The sequence below is a fragment of the Pyxicephalus adspersus genome, chromosome 1 (genome assembly GCF_032062135.1).
Source record: "Pyxicephalus adspersus chromosome 1, UCB_Pads_2.0, whole genome shotgun sequence".
Classification (NCBI taxonomy): Eukaryota; Metazoa; Chordata; class Amphibia; order Anura; family Pyxicephalidae; genus Pyxicephalus; species Pyxicephalus adspersus.
The window spans coordinates 117444690-117461097 of record NC_092858.1 but is presented as its reverse complement, the minus strand read 5'-3'; the positions used below and the strand labels follow the sequence as shown (position 1 = coordinate 117461097).

General features: G+C 37.7%; 1 protein-coding gene across 2 annotated transcripts in view; it reads left to right on the top strand.

Annotated features, from left to right (window-relative positions):
• Positions 1 to 8591: 8591 nt before the first annotated feature.
• C1H1orf116 (chromosome 1 C1orf116 homolog) overlaps positions 8592 to 16408 on the top strand; it is a 37727-nt gene continuing 29910 nt past the window's right edge. The window contains exon 1 of one of the 2 annotated variants that reach the window (XM_072425170.1): positions 8592 to 8783. The gene's annotated coding sequence lies outside the window, so the exon portion shown is untranslated. The remainder of the gene's footprint in view (positions 8784 to 16408) is intronic. The other variant, XM_072425165.1, reaches the window with a different exon arrangement.

Here is a 16408-nt window from a genome sequence, read left to right as displayed (position 1 = left end):
TTTGTGTTTGTGCTTTCTTTACCTAAAAATGTGCAACTAACACACTATTGATTTGTGTTTAGCACCAATTACATATTATGTGATTCGCACCGCTCTGTATAAGAAACATTATGAAGGGTGCATGCAGAACATATCCTTGTACTTTGTTATTCAATTTTGCACACAATATTTACAAAGAAAAAAATATCCTTTCACTTTGTAGTTATCCTTAAAATATTTTTAGGATGTCATAAAGTTCTGATGAAACTGCCACTTTCCAAAAAAAAAGTAGGGTGTGTACAGCATGACATATTAGCTGCAACAACTCTGCCTACATAGGGAACTGTACTAGTTCTGATTAAAGGTGCCAACCCCTTTAAAACAATCCATTGGAGCCTACACAGCTTTGGTCACGCTGTTGCCTACATTAGCGGGTTTATGCTTTGTGGACCTTCTGTCTTTCAGGCTGAGGAGGATGACTGTTCTTCCTTTCATTCCCCTTCTATGGGATCATCAGGAGCTCCTGTTTCTCTGGGAACCACCTATGAGTACTTTGTTTGTTTCTGACCTGTTTCTCAAAAATATTGCATGCTTGTTTGGTGTTCTGTTCTTCTGCCTTCATTACCTTCCTGAATTACCCAGAATAAATATATAGCTCAGATAATTGCCATAAACATGTCACACAGTTATTTGCATTCTTGCTTCAGGTGTATATAAAGAATACTGAAATCAAAAAAACTGTTGTACATCCAAGCCATTCTTTAAAATTAATTCAGCAAATTCAGTTTACATAGTCTCCTAGTGGTAGATCCACTTTGTCTACAGCACCTCTTAGAACTGCAGGTAGATTACAACCCACCAGTCTTTTGGGGCTTCACCTGCATTTTCTCAGGCTGGTGGAGGAAGGTTGTGTGGCCTGCTACTCCTGTGGCTTATCTACTCTATGGTTCACCTTGTCAAACCCCTTCAATATGTCTGCGTTTGAAAGCTTTCCCATTCAGCCTATTGGAGATATTACTGTCCCTATGCTGACCCACAGAATGGGGTTTCTAAATTTCTTCTAGCTGTTATCTCAGCTGGGGGGTTTCTGAACTGGTGGCATTATCTTACAAGGATTCTTTCCTGGTCCTTTACGGGAACAAATATGTTGAATCCCTAAATGAAATACCTGTTTGTTTCTGTTTACACTAGGCCTCTTTTGGAAAACAGTTTCCCTATTTGTCATATAGGATAGGCCCAGGATGGATGTCCCAGCTTATTCCTACACTATTTGTAGATGAATTTGTTGCACCATCATTCAGGCTTTATAGATTCAAGCATAGGGCTCCCACCTTCCCTGTCAAAGCCTATTCTGCATCAGACCTCTTCCCAGGTTTTAGGGCTGCATCTTGATCTCTGTTGCTGTGAAAAGGTGATAAATAATAAAACCCATAACTAATGCGTTGTGATACAAAAAATGTATCATAATATATAATTAAAATTGGTATTAAGGATCACAAATCCTTAACAGAACAAGGAAAGAACATGTGTAAATTTTATAAAAAAATTCCAAAGTAAGGAAGGAATTATCACTGTAATAGGAGCATTCAGTGACATTCCAATTTTTTTTTTTTTTTTTTTAACTCCAAGAGTTTTTTTTTGTAACTCATCTTTGTTTGTATTCCATGCTATATCCTACTCTACCCACTAGGTGTTCTCGGTGTACCCCTCAACTATGATCCAATTTCTGTTTGCCTCATTTAAAACTGACCTTTTTTTTTTTTTTTTTTTTTTTTTTTTTTTTTAAATTTTTTTTTTTTTTAAAAAAAAAAAAAGGAAGCTTCTCCCTTTCTGTCACATCGGTAAAGACTGAATGGAGGTTTTTTTTTTTTTTTTTATAGTTGCAGCAGTCTACGTAACCTAATTTAACCCCTGAGGTTTCAAAGTGTTCACTTTTCGTTTTCCATTGTGTCACGCTGGGACTTTCTTTAATTTAAATTGTTATTGTTATGATTTTTGTACCCCTTGTTGAAATGATTAAGCATACACCACAACATTTGAAAGTAGCAAAAACGGAGGAAGGCAGAGGCAGTGGTGCCTTCCACGTGTCATGGCAAAGGTGGGTGTCGTCCAGCGGATGGGGCAAAGTTTACTTTTTATAAAGAAAAAAAATAGTTTACAACACTTTTAAAAGGTAGGTTCTTTTGTATGTTGGTCAGAAAAATGAGGAATTCAGATTTGAATTTCTGCAACTTCTTAAAAATGACACGTTTCACCAAAACATCAGTTCCTTCCTTTTAAAAATATTATAAATTGTGTTTTGTTTGTTCTTTTAAAAAAAAAAAAGGTATGCTTTTTCTGCTTCTCTAAAAATAAAGAGCAGAACATCTCCAAAAAAACTTATTTAGTATCAATGTAGTATTGGTATTATTAGGCAGAAACCCTGAGACAATTCAGGGAATCACAATTACAGTTACCTACAATTATACTCTACTGTATGTGGTGAATGGTGCCTTCTAGTGGCAGCTGACAGAATTACACCAGAGTATAACTAACTTATGCCTCAGTGAAGATGGAAAGGCTCTTTGGGACAGACAGCTGAAAAGCTGTACTGCTCAGGTGAAACCAGAGTGGTTGGGAGATATGGATTATGCTGGTATTCTCTGATCCATTTAGCTTTTATTGTCATTGTCACACTGTGCAACCCGCATATTGGAGGGTGTGAGTTGCAGGTTAAGAGTGAGCAGGTTCTGGCATCATGACTTTACTCTGGGGGAAGTTTCTTCCCCTTTGAGTGACCGACGGCTCCCCGTGGTCCGGAGTTCGTAAATTTAGTGGTCCATGTTGTCCAAAGGTTTCAGGACCACTGGTTTAGCAGACTGAAGTGCTACTTCTGGGGAACTGTTTTTTTTTTTAATATTAGTTGGAGATCAGAAGTTAACGATTGGATGAAACTTGTTGGGTAATTAGCCTAATGTTTACTTGTCTGGAACAATACACATTTATTTAATAGAAAAAAAACACAGTGATTCAGCCTATTTCTTCCCGAATACCAGTTTTAAGGACATGCAACAATCTCCAAATTCCATAGAAAATAGTTAAGACCAAGGTTTTAAACTTTTAACCCCCCCCCCCCCCCCTAAACACCTTTATTGCCACATTTGCTATATAATAAAAGACATAACTGAACTCTCATGACACCTACTGGCAAAAACTTAAACTGCAATCCATATTTTTTAAACCAAAAGGTATCACCTTTAAATATGTAAAACAATACTGAACCAGAGGCTACTGTAAGAAAGGAATGCAAAAGTATTTATGTAGTTTCATTTAATAAATAAAACAAAATTCACTCCCAGTTTAATACTGGGTTTTTAAAGTGTATGTATACCCACGACATTTTTGATTTATATCTTTGGATGAAGTGGGGAAAGAATAAATCTTTTTAGTTTTTTTTTGTTGTATGTGTCGTCACCGGATGGAACACTTTAGTTTGTTAACTTCTCATGCCAATAAAGAAGGGTAATTTAAAGCCTTTTTTAGTTAGCAATGATAATATTTAGGTATATAGCTTAGGTCTTTCCAGCTGGTAGGAGTAAGGTAGATTTTTTTTCTTCCTCCTCTGAACTAAAAATTGGCTTACCAAAATGCCATTTCTAATAAAATCTGTGACTCCATACTTAATGGCCCATCCTTTGTCCAAGTACAGAATAGCAAATCCTCACCAGTCACTGACAAACTAGTTAAAGCCTTTTTTTAAAGTGGCTAGCATTTTCTTAAATGAAAAGGGGTTAATTCACTCTGGACACCTCCAGAATGCTCGAGAAGTGAAGGCTTTCAGACCAATTAGAGGGCACAGATGGAACTGGGCAAATTTCTCAATCTTTTTCTCCATGGGGACTAGGAAGACTTTGAAACAGGATAAAAAAGTCATTTGTGTATATGTCCATTTATACCTGCACAGGGTTCTAACTCACACTTCCTCAAAGTCTTGGCGAAAGGCAATGGATACATTGCTCCTGTAGACAGCAAAGAAGCTGCTCTTTTTAGAAATCTCCGTAAGATTCCTTCATCCAATAGGTAGATTTTGAAACAGAATAGTTAGAAGTCGTATGAGGATATACCCATTTATCTCTTTACTATGGGTTCTCAGTTCTTATGGAAGACAATAGATGTTGCAGACAGCAAGTCCGGGGCACAGCTGGTCTTTCCGTCAAACCCCAATAGATTCCTTCATCATCATACATTTTCCAAAACAGCGGTACAAGGGAATAATCCAGTTCTAGTATGTTCATTATCTTCTTGTAGGTGGATCAATTGTTCCAGTAAACACATTTTTAAATATTCAAGGGGGCATATTTACCAATCTTCCCGTTGCAGAGGAAAACTGGAGACTAGACGCCATTAGCTTAAAATGCTCAACAAGCCATTAGCCTCAGAGGCCCAACAAGGACATAACAGATACTGATTCAGGATACCACCTATTAGCAGCTCTTGTTCATCATTTTAAAGGACAAGCAGCCTAACGTTCCTGTAAGGAATTCACCTTCAGTCATATTTATGCCTTGCAGTGGTAAATCTCCAATACTAATTTAAATTACCTAATATGCAGTCTTTCCACATCCCAATGAAAGTTCTCAAAGGTCTTCATGAATATCATAACCTTGTAAGTGGGGGTGGGGTAAGGCATCAGAATTCCTTCCTACACTACCTTTTTTGTGCCACACAGCAGAGACCTGTTTCTTCGTCTGAGCTATATTTTGTCTACTCTGTCCAAGGATGAGTGAATCACAAACTAAGTATTAATTTGGAGCACACTTTGATACCAGTAGTCAGATAATGGTTAAAGAAGGTCTTCACAGCTCGTACTAAGTCTGAAACTGTTCCTCAAAATCATTATACCACCGTCTGCTAAAAATGTTTGCTTTGATTTGAACCAAGTCTTCTCATCACATATATCAGGGTTAGAGAACACCATACATGGTACTCTTTGGCTATACCACAGACAAGTAGTCCTTACTGCTGTATATGTTGGACATCATAAATGGTGTCATCCAGGTAGAGAAATATTTGTAACTTCCCAAAGTATAAAGGTGACCAAGTAGTTTCAAGATTTCCAAGCACTAAGGCAGTAGTGATCAACACCTTAATTGCACCTTGGCCAGCTTGTAATGCTTACCCCTTATGTTCCCCTGAATAACAAGTTCTGGACAGGCTATCTCAGGACAGAACAGTAAGAGCAAACCAGATGCATAACTGATTCTGGTAGAAGCTCAGGCAGGTGCAGTAGCATCTTACTTTTGATCCAGGAAAGCTGCAAGTACATGAAGTACTAGCTCTTTCTCAGACAAGACCCACTATAGGACCTAATCACCCATTAGTTAGGTCTACATTGTCAGTATTTTGGTGTTTACAAAAAAATCATAGATATAGAAGTCACAGTTTTCCAGTTTTGTTATATGTTCAACACTGCAAAGAAAAGTCATCTTTCAATGAATCTCAACCACTGTTGGAGCCTCTGTAATCATGTAGCACTGAAACATCTAAGCTGAAGGCAGACTTTCTGGTTACAGTCATGCCTGACAGCCGTATTTTAATTTTTTTGTAGCAGGACATTTTACCTAAAGTATCATCCAGGTTTTGTCAAGTCAAGAACTAGTGTTACCTAGTATACAAGAGCAAGGAGACTTTCCTGGGGATGCTACCTATGTGTTCAAATCCTTTGATTCCAGAAGGGGTGACTGCAGTATGTCCACATTGGGGTGGCATCACTGGAACTGCTAACACTAAACTTCTCTTATTTGCTAACTTTTGGTTTGCTGAATATACCGCTGAATGTGTTATAGTTGGTCCAATATTTCTGCATGATCAGTGAGTGTTGTTTTCAGTCCTGATCAGAACTGTGTTTTTTTACACACTTCATGTGATGTTGAGTCTTATTAGTTGTCTTCTTGGATTGAAGAATAATTAGAGTTAAATATTGGGGAAAATAGGATAAATCGTGTGTCTGAATGGTTTAGCAAAGGACAGCTAATAAAGTTTTAATTGTATTGTAATCAATAGTTGTGTGTCATATCAGAACAGGAGATGAGTGCATTTCTGGCAGTTAATCGGGTATGTTTCTGTACCTACATGGTTTTGAATCAGACAAGGGGAAAAATACATGTATTGCAGAAATGCGCCACATATGTGTTTATTTTACTCTGTATTCACTTTATGTAGGCAGCCCTGATTCCACTGTATGAACCTTTTGTTAGTCCCTACTTAGAATACTTTATTTAGTTCTGGTAACCCCATTAGAAAAATATATTGATATGACAAAGGGGAGGCCAGAGACAACCAGCAAAATGGTGCACATATTGAATAATTACCCATAGAAGAAACTGAAGAGTATATTATGTAAAGCTTTGAGGAAAGAATGAAAAGGTGGGTTTTTATTAACACCTTTAAATACACAAAGGTTGTGAATAATATTGAGGTAGGCAGCATTGTGACAATATGAAGCTAAGCTCAACACAAAGGCTGGGCCTTAAACAAACTGCCTGGGCCATCGGAAGTTGGTAACAAATATCTGACCAGCACAGTACCTACACGGAAGATTGAGCAAATATATCTTTCCATCATGTGATAGAGTTGAAAGAAAAGTCCTTTTCACTGCTTGTGTGAGCTACACTGGTGAGAGGTCTAAATGGACAGCAGGGGTGTTCATGGGTGTGATGGTGACGCTATATTTATTACATAGCAAATGGCAAGCCAAGGTATGCAAAGATGGCACCACACCCTTTGCACCAAATGACAGATGGGTACACAAAATTTGACTGCCATTTTATGCATTGTTGGTGGCAGTGGGGTCCTATAATTTTGGTGTCGTAATTTTCAAGCTCTGGTGGCTGATTTGCATAAGAACATATTGTCTATGCATAAATTAAACAATCACTGCTCTCAATGCAACCGCAACCCATGTCCTAGTTAACTGAGGTGACAACTAATCCAGCTGAATGCAGTGAGATCTGACTCATTTCAACTATTTGAGTTTTATGCGAGGAAGACAGGTTAGAAGAAATCAAATGACACATGACTAATGTTCTAAAATTAACACACGAGGAGGAGATCGAGATTGACAAAATACCTAGTTGACTTTTTGAGACAAGAAAGAAGGATTGTTAACATGAAGTATGTAGGCAAGGGACCCTCTGCTATGCCCCCCTGTTGTGAAGGCCAAAAGATTCCACAAAAGGGCTACAGGAAGATGGAGCTTTCAAAAAATCCATAGAGAATATGTAACAATATGGCTGCAGTAGACATACCATGGGTCATTCAATAACCATATTACTGACCATGCTATGTTATTAGCATCCACATATGTTAGCATCCTAACATTTGGCACTATAAAATGCCTGGGAGCAGCATTGTGTCTCATATACTAACGGCTTCTGTCTAAATCTAAATTTTAGCATGTTCGTAAGGAAGTTTTTATGGCGCATGTATGCAAGTAATTATTTCTGTAGAAGTGCATGTAAACCATGAATCTGGTCTCCAAGACTCAATATCAAGTCCCATAATATCAATGTGTCTCCACATAAATAGGTTTCAACTAAAAAGCCAAGGCGTTACCAAGCCCTTAAAGATTGTAGAGAGAGAACACTTTGTATTCCAGCATCCAGTATTGGTGCCTACCCTGTGTAGAAGCTCTCTCCTCCCTTGGGCCCGCATTCAGGGTTTTCATGCTACAGGGGCGAGTTTAAAGGCAACACAGTGTACACAACTGGCCTGCAAACTGTAGTTTGGAATTTATGGGTGTTAATTCTTTCTGCAACACTAACAAGTATGCAGATCGGGAGTTCAACCAGGTGACAACCAGGCAACTAATATTAAAAAAAAGTTTTTGGTATCTACTGTATTTCTATCTGACCATGATTTATTTAAAGTAGACATGTCAATGAGAGTAAATGTAAGCTGCCATTTCTGACCTGGTTCTAAAAAAATATTGATTGCTCGTTCCTCTGACCTAAATCATTATCCAGAATGAGTATGCAGCTCAGTTGTTCAATTAATTGGCACACATCTGCATTATTCAAGAGTATGAGTGAAACTAATGACTCCTAAAGATTAGCTTTATATTAGGCAATAAGCATTCTTTAGAATAACTTTAACAACAACCGTTTTTACAATCTCTTAGTGGTAGGTCCACTTTAACTTTACACAGGGTAAAGTTCATGAGCTGTGCTGCAAGGGTTTCCGAGACTTTGCTTTGCAACTCTTAAAAGGATCCTGCGCTCTTTAATATGTATTGTGTGGGTGCCGTTCATACTCTAGAATATGATATTATTAAATGAATAGTGAGAGAATTTCAGTTTTACCTACTACACCTAAAAACATGTCACTATAATATATTCTACATTATTTATCATGCTGTTAGAAATCTTGATTACATTTCATAGGAACATTTATGCAAAACTTTACATGAATGATAGATTCTTAGGCTAGTGTGTCATACAGGAATTGGCTGTTTGTTAACAATCATGTCATAAACAGAGAACAGAGGGTTAACTTCCTCAAGCAGTCCTTGTGTACCTGCACTTTAAGCTTTCTGGTTGGATAGTAAAACCTGTCTATCCGCCCCTTCCATGAGCAGGCAAAGGAAGAGAGCAGGTGAGAGAGGGAGAGGCAGGTGACTTTTATCTTGAGTCACTGACTTATGAAGATTTCAGAAAAGAGAGTCAATTTGTTGTTAATTGTTTTGCCTGTGGATCCAGTAGAAAAGTTTGACTGTCTTCTGTCTTGTTGTATTCTTTGTTCTACAATCTTAATGTCCTATTGACAAGGTAAGTTAATTAGTAACTATTTTCTATTTGCTTAGAGTTCTAGGAAATGTGTTAGTGGAAATGAACACTGTTTCTTGTATTCTGAAATATTTTTTAGCTTTTTTTTTTTTTCATAGGTAGCACAGAAGTGAAAATGTAAATGACAACTTATATATGGTAAAACAAATTAAAGATAAAGTAGGGTTTTTATTAATTGTAATCTGTATTTATAGTCCATGGGGAGGGTGGACTGTGCTCTCACTAAAAAAAGCAACAACAGATTTAGATGAACATATCTGCTATATAATGTCTATTTTTACATAAGTCATTAAAAGTTCAAATATATGACTTTTAAATTTGGTGTATCCTCCTAATATACTGTATATGTAACTTGTGATAAATATCATTGCATATTTTGTGTTGGGTATGAATTCTGCCAGTATTTAGTCAGTGTAGTTTGCAGTTTGTATACCCGCTGATAAAGGCAAACCTAACTAGTAAAGCAAGGAATGTCTAGCATGGTATTAGTCCTTGATATCCTGTCAGTCACATTGTTAAATTACATGCAAAACAAACCAGCAAACTGCATTCAATATCTCAGCTGGACTTTTCTCACACTTCTGATATGGTCCTGGTCTTTGGATTGCAATACCAGTATCTCTTAGTCCTGTTAAGTGTTCATGAAAATGCTTTGGGACTTTACATGCAATGTGTACTGTAAAAATGACAGCTGAAATTTATTTGAGATTATCAATATCCTTCTTGCTGTACCCTAATACCTTGGCTAGTCTTCCAACCTTTGGTTACCTGTTCCTTTTTGCTTAATTAGTTGCTAGTCATTTGTCACACATATTGCTCATATTCCTACTATGATCTTCAATCATGCATTCTCCTGGGTCATCTGGTTCTGTCTTTTTCATACAGACCCTAATTCCCTATCTTTGTCTCCCCTGCAGTTATGTGAGCTACAGGTGCCAAATATCTGTCTAACTGTAATATTTTTTAGACATGGTACTAACTCTTATTCTTTAGTTAAACTCATCCTCTACTCATGTTCTTCTGAGATGTCTTCATGGATTACCTTGCATCTTGCACAGTAATATATGGTCTTCTCTTGCATTGAAATTGGTTACTCTGATTTCACTATACACATTTGCTTCGCAAAGTTTTCATTAAGTGTCTTAGCAAGTTGCATATCCAGCTTTATCTAGGCCTTTGCTCCCACCCTTGGTCTGCAGTGACATTTTTTAATTGGTTTTCTGTTCTTGGGATCATGGTGGTTCAGCACATTAGTTGACATTACTACACCTTCCTGTTTTTTGAAAGTTATTTACAGTGCTTTGTGAGGTACCTCCCGCTAGCCATAATATGCCTGAGATGAGAAGAATAGAGAAATATTATGATGCAACTGTTTCTAATAATAGTCATGAAAATAGTAGGCAGGGGGAAATATTATCAGATTTACGAATGACTTAAAAATAGATTTGGAGGGATGAATGACAACTTGCTGCCTGCAAGGTTTGGAGAAGTGAGAGCTAAGCTTAGGTGTGGAATCTGTGTGGATTTCAAGATACATCAAATATCAGCAGTACTCTTTATTTAAACTTTATACTTACTGATATACATAGTTCTTATCTTAAACCATGTAGGCAAGTTGGCGCAAAGTTCAGTAAACATAGAAAAGTACATATTTGTTTTGAAATATGAAAAGATTACTTTTCAGACACTCAACTGTACCCTTTGTTGTAACCCATTATCACATGCTAAAAATCTTTCTGTGCTGTATGTGGGATAACAACAAGAAGACTTCTTGTGCATCTATTGTCCAAAATATACATGTTTATGGTTTATAGCAGATGTTAATGTTGGACATTTAGTTTGGTAAAATGTATGTATATTTTCCTACTTCCGGAGTACTATTTTTTTTTTTTTTGTCTTTGTGCTACTAATCATTTTTAGTGTTTGTTTGCTACTTTTTGTCCACATGCAAAGGCTGTATGCAAATGTCCTTGCAGACTAGGGTGGAACATGTCATACTAGAGATATCAGTCTGAACAATTATTTTTTTTCTAATATCAGGACACCAACTGATTGAGTGACATTACTTACTTTGCATAAATCTCTCAGGAGTAAAGTTTTATTGGTAGTATTTAGAATAAATCTGTACGTGCATTACACTATACCCAGAAAAGTCCTGACCAGTTTTTTTTTAAACCAGTTTCCCCGCTTGTGTCTACTTTGTAAATTTGTGCTTTTATTACATGTTTAAATTGTGTGTCCAGGGCAAAGTACTTGCTGTATGCCTGTAGCATATTACTTTGGTGTCACCAATAACCCAGAATTGCGAATTAAATTCAACATTACAGTCTAGAAAGATGATTTTCCCAAATTGCAGTTAAAGATTACTGTGTTGTCTACAGTACATAAGCAGAAGCAAAAAGTTTGCACACATAAGTGAGTTTGCAGCCCAATCATACACCTATACTTTATCCCACTAAACCTCAATAAACTAAACATTATTTCCACTCGCCATATAACTTTGCCCCGAAGACTGACTTGTTTTTTTTACAGTTGTCATCATTATTGTAGCAACCCCCTTAATTGCATTGTCATGGCTAGACTTTTGCTGTCTATGCATTACAATGCTTGCTTATTTATATTGCATTCTACCATGCAGACAAAGTTATGGTATCTAGGACAACGGTCACCAACTGGCAGTCCTCAAGAAAATTTTGGTGGTCTGTGGCTCTGGCCAGTGCACCCCCAAGCGGGGTCAGGAGAAGGATGCCTCTGGGGTGGTGCATTGGCCAGAGCCGCGGACCACGTCCTTGTACAGAGGCAGGCTCAGACCTGTTATAGGAGAGTGAGTGGGTTCTGGCATCATGACGTCACTAAAGGGGAAGTTTTTTCCCCTTTGAGTGACACCCGACTCCCCACGCATGCGTGCTCTGGAGCCGGTAAATTTAGTGGTCCGCCGGTCCGAAAAGACCACAGGCGACTATTGCTCTAGGAGCCGAAAATTCTCCCTCCCTCCTAAAGCATACTTTTTGGTCTTAAGAATAACTTGCTAATGACTAAATGTATAGCTTGTGATACTTTTACGTTAAAGCGGAACTAAACCCGCGATACTCACCTGTTCCAGTTCCCTTGCAGGCCATCTTCTCTCTTCTCTTTCTGTAGACAATCTTTGGCCATCTTGATTAGCTGGGCTAGAATGACATAACTCCTGTGTAGATATGCAGGATTGTATTCATCCCTGGCATGTGCATGGGAAGCTGGGATTGCCAGGTATACTGGTATGCGCAGTTTAGTTTTATGGCAGAAACAGGAGGGATTGCCTAACCCTTTGCCTATCCATTCCATTACATTGCCTATCCCTTTCTGCAATAAGGGCCTGCCTGTGCTTGGATTCCTAAATGTGGAACTTTAGTTCTGTTTTAACAGTAAATTGCCATAAAAAAAAGGGAATCCGAAAGAGCACCATTGAGATTTGGTGGAGCCAGAGATGTGCACAATGGATGTGCAGCTGACCTGCATTTAGGTACAGTGAACTGTTTGTCGTGTTCAGAGAACTAATTTAAAATAATTTGAGCTCCATGGCATGTTATCCTACTGGTACTAGCCAAAAGAAAAGTGAGTACAATAGAGCCATAAAGTGCTGCACATGGTCAGCAAAAATACTAGTTGGCGCTGGCATTTAAAAAAATTCACTTGGTACTAATGAGCCCAAAGTATGCTAAAAAAATATCCCACACACCTCTACTACCAACCTGGACCAGGCAGAAGAGCTCCGTGCTTTTATGTTGTTGAAGCCAAATTCTGACTGTACTACCAGAATGTTGCAACAGGAATTTAGATTTCTCATACCAGGCCATGTTTTAAATATATTTTTTTTTGCCCAACTTTGCTAAGCCTGTGCATGATGTGGTCTCAGGGGTTTGTTTTGCAGCTAACAGGAGGGTCACCAGGTGTCGTTTGCTCGGGGATGCTCTTCTGCATACTTACAGGCCACCAACAAGGCATGTTTTTGAAATGGCCCACCATGCCTTGGCACAAACTATTGTGCAAATGTAAATCACTTTTCTTCCTCATTCTGGTACCATGTTTGAACTTCAGCAGGTTGTCCTGACAATGTCTGCATGCGTAAATGCATTGAGTTGCTGCCATGTGATTGGTTTATTAGATATTTGCATTACGCAGTTGAACAGGTGAGTGTATATATTCTATTACGCTTTTGTATGTGGTGGTCTCCTATTAGGTTTCTTGTACAGTGTCTAGCAGGCCCTTTGGTGCTTAATGTATATAAATTCAAAAGAAGAGCACCAATTCGGGACTGTGGCACCTTTCTTATCACATACACTCCCCATCTCTTTTAACCTCGTTCACATTTCCAGTCCTAGTCCATATGTCTCTCTTATAGCAATTGGACCACCTTAGTTTCTTCTAATCAATGCCAGAGTTTTTGTAAATCTGATCTTAGTTCATTTCAGTTTGAAGATTTTGACACATTAAGAATATTTATTCAACTTTATTTATTACCATTATGTTCTTGGTAATTTGAAAGGTATTTTGGGAATCAGGTATGCAGGCACATCTGAAGTCTCTTTAGATCACCTTTGTTTTACTTGCTAGAAGAATTATTTTCTTTGAATATGATATTACCCTTACAACCCTTTGCACTGGGACCATGCTCTACGTTCATGCTGTTTGTTAAGTGTCAGATTTATATTAGGTAGTTCCTAGTGCTAGTTTAGTTTTACTCTTTTTGTGACAATTCATTTTACTTCAGCACTGTATTTGTTCCTAGTTTCTACCAGGGTTTCCTAGGAAATTCCCAGCATGTTTGGAGCATTTTATTGTTGATTGGCACTCCTGGTAAACAGTCTTGCAGGTTACCAGTGCAGCTTTCATTCTTTATTGCTTCTGGCAACAACAGGGCCATTTACCTTCACTGCCAATGTTCCTTGACCAGAATAGCTATATTTAGTACACCACAGAATTCCTCCTTTCAACTTCTTGGGCATCCCAAGGGGTTAGATCCCTTTAAGCTTTCTGGGAGTCTCCAGACAAGAATTGGACTTTGACTCTTTCAGAAGTTATTTTGATATGATAAGGAATTTCCTGCATAATTTTTGATTTTTTTTTTTCATTTCCTGGATGATCCAGTGTTGGTTCCATACTGTAAAAGAATATACTATTTCAACTAGTGTCAGCCTAGTGACTTCCTTCAGACCTGCTGCCTGAGCAAGCAGGAGTCTTTATGCCTCTTGCTGATGTGCCACATTCTGCTGTTGGTATTCCCGTTACAAAAAACTTTAGCCCTATCTACATAGTTACATAGTATGTCAGGTGAAAAAAGACATAAGCCTTTTAAGTTCAACCACAACCACTAGGGAAAAAAACATATTCCAGATATAAAACCCTATAGACATAGCTGGTCTAATCTATGATCTACCAGAACCCCCAGATCCTTTTCTATTTTTGACCCCCCCCCAACTGTATTCCCCCTAGACAGTATGAAGCAAGCATGTTGTTATACCCCAAGTGCATAACTTTACATTTATTTATATTAAATGTTATTTTGCCACTTGGCTGGCCAATCAAACAGTACGTCCAGGTCTGCTTGTAGATTATAAACTTCTTGTATGGACTAAATTCCATTACCTAGTTTAGTGTCATCTGCAAACCCAGAAATGGTATATTTAATCTCAAACTCATTTATAAAAATTGTAAAACAGTAAAGGTCCCAACACTAAACCCTATGGTACACCACTAATAACCTTAGACCATCCAGAGTATGAATCATTAATCACTACTCTCTGGATGCGGTCCTTAAGCCACTTCTCTATCTATTTACTGATGGACTTTTCTAAACCTCTTGACCCTAACTTGCATATTAACCGTCTATGGGGTACAGTGTCAAATGCTTTAGCAAAGTCAAAGTACACTATATCAAGTGTTATTCCACTGTCTACCTGTTTACCTACGTCCTCATAAAAAGAGAGTAAATTTGTTTGACAACTTTGGTTTTTCTTGAAGCCATGCTGACTATCACTTATATTATTATTTTCTAGCAAAAACTCCTCTGTGTGGTTCTTTATCAAACTCTCTAGGACCTTTCCAACTATGGACGTTAAACTAACGGGTCTGTAGTTAACTGGTAATGACTTTGCTGCCTTTTTGAAGATAGGAACCACGTTGGCCTTACGCCAGTCCATTGGTACCATGCCAGTGACTAAAGAGTCTCTAAAAATTAGAAATAATGGCTTTGAAACAACTGAGCTCAGCTCTTTGAGGACACGTAGATGCAATCCATAAGGTCCTGGTGCTTTTTCATCCTTAATAACTGTTTTTCAATCATAGCAATTTTGAGCCATTGTGAACTGTTTAAGGCAGTGACATTGCTATTATGAATTTGGACTTGAGCTCTGCCATTTTCCTTTGTGTACACAGAGCTACAAAATGTGTTTAGGTAATCCGCCTTTCCTTTAACCCCAGTAAGATCCTTTAGGGGCCTACATGCTCGGATCTGATCTTTTTGCTATTATTATATTTAAAACATTTTTTAGGATTGGCCTTACTTTCCTTTGCAATCTGCCTTTCTTTTTGAAGTTTTCCACATTTAATCTCCATCTTATATCTTTTGTTATGTTCTTAATAGTTTTCAAATGATGAAGGTGATCCTTCATTTTTTTATGTTCCTCCATATAGCCAACACAGTAAAGTATGTATCATCTGTTCATGTGTTACTAACACGTATTTTCACAGTGAACAACAAACAGCATAATGTTTGTTTAGCTGTAATGGCCTTGAGAATTTCTTTCCCACAGCTTACTCTATATATTAGAATATGCTGTACTGGAGCATATTGCATGCCAATAAATGTGAGCAGCAGAGCAGGGAACACCACTGTTCACAAGTTACTTTTTATCTTTTTACCTTATGTTGAATGCTAATATAAAACACAGTGTTCTGTCATGAGGTGCAACAAATAATATATAAATTATTTATCCATACAAGTCATGATTTTTCTGTTGAATTATCATGGGAAAATGGCTACATGTAAAGCATTGTTAAACTACCAGGGGAAAATTGGCCTTATGTATAGCATTACAAAACTAAGAATTCCATTCTGAATCCACGTCATGAACTTCAAAAGGCGTCAGTGTTTTACAAGGTCTGCCAAAAGGTAAAAGTTGCAAAACACATCTTATTGCATCATGCTGGCACCAGCCTCTCTAAAGCCACGGGAATAGGCCAAGAGTGTGCATTGCCCTGTTCATTTGCCACAAGTCACAGTGCACACTATGAAGTGAATAAATACTGATTACCATTTAGACCTTTTTTTTGTATTTTCCTATTACTTTAGCAACATTTTGTCTACATGCATTCATTTCACAGTAGCATCCATATGCAATTGCTCAGGGCTAGTTTCCTGATTATGAAAATGCCTGTGCAATGAGCATCGTCACAGTCAATTAATCCCCACTGTATGCACATGTGACACAGTGACAAGCTAGGAAAGGAACTGGAAGACGAGTGGAGTGTTGTCAACCCAGTGTTTTAATAAAAGCTGTATATATAATGTTAAAAATTACTTTTAAACTTCCATCAGTGTTTAACAATATGAGATTTTAGTGATTGGG